This window comes from Phascolarctos cinereus, unplaced genomic scaffold (genome assembly GCF_003287225.1).
Source record: "Phascolarctos cinereus isolate Bilbo 61053 unplaced genomic scaffold, phaCin_HiC Scaffold_9;HRSCAF=440, whole genome shotgun sequence".
Lineage (NCBI taxonomy): Eukaryota > Metazoa > Chordata > Mammalia > Diprotodontia > Phascolarctidae > Phascolarctos > Phascolarctos cinereus.
Window position 1 is genome coordinate 159,885,506 of NW_027556402.1, and position 4,239 is coordinate 159,889,744.

At 39.2% G+C, this 4,239-nt stretch overlaps 1 pseudogene; it reads right to left on the minus strand.

Moving 5' to 3' along the window:
• Nucleotides 1-291: 291 nt before the first annotated feature.
• Nucleotides 292-2,720, minus strand: LOC110213118 (plakophilin-4-like; annotated as a pseudogene).
• Nucleotides 2,721-4,239: the final 1,519 nt, after the last annotated feature.

A 4,239-nucleotide genomic window follows, 5' to 3' on the forward strand; every position in this document is an offset into this window, starting at 1 on the left:
ATAGTTATGTCCTATCATACTCGGAGCAAGGTTCTCTAATTTCTACAGGTGCTGGTGATGAAGATGTACTGCCAACTGACTGAATGACAGATGTCATCTGCTGGTTGGTTGTTGAGAGGGAGGGATATAATTTTGAATCTCTTGCACTCTAACGTAGATACAGGTGTAAGCAAATGCTTTTGATTCCACCCATCCTTTTTAGAAATGCTCCACGGTTCTCACTATTGCCATAATGTGTTCAATTCCACTACTTTCAGGGATTCTTCTCCTCCTTCTCCTTCTCTTCTTACTCTACCTTCCTCCTCCCCAACAATTTGGTTCTGAATCTTTGCTGGTAGATTCTTTTTCCTAATGTATCATCCGATTCAGTAATTCCCAGTAGCCACGTCTGAGAGACTTCTAATTCAAATTAAGAGGATGGGTTCCTCAAGGTGCACACACAGTTCTCCACAGTCTTGCTGTCATCATCAAGAATGTTTACACATACACGAATCACATATAACAAAAAATTCATAAGGCCTTCACAAGACCTTGTTTGTTTCTGTGCTGCTTCTCCCAAAGAGCAACTGGTAGTGTTATGGAAAACTAGTGAAGTCTGAAACATAATTTTATGATCTTCATCAAAGGATTATTCCATCCAGAATGTGGAACCACCACAGTGTTTGTTAAAGTTGACAGAGCATCTTGAATGATTGTCATCGTTATTGCATTACATGAGGACAAGTTCCAGAGAACTCCAGTCACAAGTTCCCTTATTTCTGCACCAATAGATTTTCTTAACAATTGTACCAAGGGAGGTATTCCACCAACATTTTTTATTGCTATTTTATTTTCATCTGTAGATTTTCCATAAACAAGGTTTTGCATTGCACCACAAGCATTATTCTTTATTACCAAAACTCTGTGATCCCAAAGATCAACCAGATATTTGATTGCTCCTAATCTACAGACCTCACTTTTCATTTTGTTATCTCCAAAGCACAGATATTGTAAGTAGGTCATAGCATTTGCTTTAACTGATGGAAACTGATATTGTAGCATGTGAATGACTCCAGATAGTTTAGTATCACACCATGCAAATTCCCTAGGGTCTTTCTGAATGCTCTCTTTGGATAGTAATCTAGCTGTTCCATCATCAGCTGGTGATGCATGCTGAAGTCTGTTATAATTGCAGTCTTGTATTTGATACTGCATTGGCCTGCAGGGTTCCTCCCAAGTAGCTGTTGTGTTTAGAGCACAACTATTTCTTTGGTATGTAAGAATGCTTTGTTGGCTGGTTGACCTTTGCAGATGTCCAACACCTGAGCCTATGTAATATAATGCTGATAGCTTTGTGCTTCGGATTACTGTATATTGAACTACATTAAGTTCTTCCTTCATACATAGGGGTGATTTATAAGTCAGGAGATATAGCAGAAATGCAATTCTTGTCCACTGGCTATGCTAACTAGCATAAGAACTTCTCAAGCCTGTGAAACTGGATGAGATGGACCAATCCTCTCATAAATATATTGTTGCTGTCCAAACTGTTAAATATCATGAATGGTTCTTTGTAGGAGTGGTCCAAATGCTAAGGAACTATAGTCATTCCAGAGTGTTCTGGGGAAGATGAACCCACCTGGGCATGGGATTGAGAAACCACCCTCATCTGTGTGTCAGTCAGGGTTAGAGCACTATTTTATATTGAGACTCTGACTGCTCTTTGATACTGAGAAACTTCCATTGGGGTTAGCTGTTTGCCTTGCTGTGACTGAGTCAAACTGCCATACAGCTGTGGGAGAAGCAGTCTCTGTGTGGCATATGGAGATGCTGCTCACTGGCAGGTAATGTAGTAGATGAGTAACATTTGAATTCAGTAGTCAGGTGCCAGTCATTTATGGAGAGCCATATCCACTACCAAAAAAAGTTCTCAGTGACCTCTTGAAAGAGAAATGTCCATACTGATAACATAAGAAGGATACTGTGCTCCACACAGAACAGACTAACTCTTATGGTTCAATTTGGTACTCTTATGATAATATTGCAGAAGGCTGAACTAAAGTTTGTCTTTCAGCTTTTGAATTTCTAACCAGATGGTTATTACTTAAGCCTAAGAACAAATGCTATTGTCTGTTGTAGCCTTGCCCAAGCTCTGGCTGTTGTGGAAACTACCTGGTTCCTGGTATCCACCGCCGTAATAATAATTTATTTGTGTCGAATTTCTTGAGTTACCCAATGATCTCTCACTTTCTTTCTTTTTTTAAAAACAAAAAGGAACAACTCTTCATTTTTCTTGAATTTAGAAGACAGACTAGAAGCATTGCTGAGAAGGGATACAAAGTTCCAAGAAACTTTCCAGTAAGCCATAGGCTATCGCTTGCTCTTTCTTTCTTCCTTCCTTTCTTTTTAGTATTTTATCGATTCCCTCACTTTCATGGAGAGATGTCTGCTCTGGTGAATACAGAGTCCCTTGTTCTGCTTCTGTCCTTATGAAAAAGGTGTTGGGATGGACAGTGTCAGAAGTTTGAGGTCTGCTTACTCCAGTATTTGGCATGTCTGCCAATTTCCTATGAAATGACTTTTCAATTGAGCAAAATTTCTGGGATGGCACCAAAGCAACTGTTAAAGAGATGTAAGAGACTTTTTCCTTCTGTGGGCAATGCTTGGTGATTCTGCTCCAAGCATATGTCTTTCTAGCTGACTGGCAGCAATGTGTCCACTTCCAGCTTTCTGGTGATCATTGAAACTGAAGCTCTAAACCAAGATAGTGTTGGGAACAGAAGAGTTCCAGTAGATGTGGATGAAAAGTAAACTTCATGCTGCCCCTTCACAGAAGTAAGAATGGTTCTGGTTCCATGACTTGGTCTGAAGAGGCTTCCTGGATGGTTTGTCTGCCATTAAGAGATTCTGCTCAGGAGCTGGCATTCCTCTTTCCAGGTCAGGAAACAGCTGCTGTTGTTCCAGGAATCTGGGACAATCATGTGGAGGGGTTGTAGCAGCAGCACCAAGAAGTAAACAACAAAAAATGTCAGGGCCAAGAGAGTTACCCTCCCTCCCACTGTAGCTTGTCTAACCTCCTTCCTGTGCTTCCACACAGAGCAGGGTGAGGAGAACAAGATGGAGGAGTGATGCCAGTGCCTAAGAGAATGACAGCTTCCTTTGCAGAAAGGGTTAATCAATAGAACTGTAATTTGAGGAGGGCAGTGTTAGTATTCAATATATCCCACAGACTGTCCCCCCACCCCAGCCCAGCATGCTTAGAAGAAGGTGATATAGTTATGGTCTCAGACGTTCCCAAAGGCCATTGCTCTAGCTAAGAATAATGTAGTTTTATACACAGGGGAAAAATATTATTTTTAATTCTCTAAGTCTTTAGAGGGAAATCTGGGGCATTGATATTTGCTAGGGTTTCATTTCTATGTCTGTATTTCAGAACAAGCTAAACTTCAGTGTCTAGCACAGGATGCTATACGCAATACGTCCTTTAAAAGGCTTGTTTAATTGAATTGAACATAAACTGTACAATCCATATATGTTTCTTCTTCAGTAATTTAGCAAAGCATCTTTACTTTATTAGTATGAATACTCCCTCCATAGAAGCGATTGCAACACCTTTCTTATTCAGGTCATCTTTATGAACTACTGTAGCCTCAAAAGCAATCACTCTGTCAGCAAATATGAATATTTGACCTGTGTCTATGTATACACACACTGACACAAATCAATACAAAGACAGAAATAGTCCTATTCCAACCACTTATTATATTCCAACAGCTGCTTCCAAAATAACTAGTGTTTGATTAAATTTGAGCTTTTGTTTCCAATCAATTTACTTTGATTGATTTGATGATTCAAATTTATAAAAATCATTAGTCAAAATAATCAATCATTCAATCAGCAAGAATTCATTAAGCTTCTACTATGCTTTAGGCACTGTGCTAAGTGCTGGGGATACAAATAACAAAGAATCCCTATTCATAATGAATTTACATTCTGTCAAGTTAAAATAAGCTAACAAGCATTTATTAAGTGCTTACTATGTATCAGGCACTGTGCTAAGCCATGGGGATGCAAAGAAAGGCAAAAAATGGTCCTTACTCTCAAGGATCTCATAGTATGATGGAGGGAGATAACATGAAATTACAACTACCAACAAAAAATGCTATAAATAGGGTAAATTAGAGCTAATCTCAGGGTGAAAGGCATTAAAATTCAGGAGGATTGGGAAAGGTTTTCTTGCAGAAAGTGGGACATTAACTA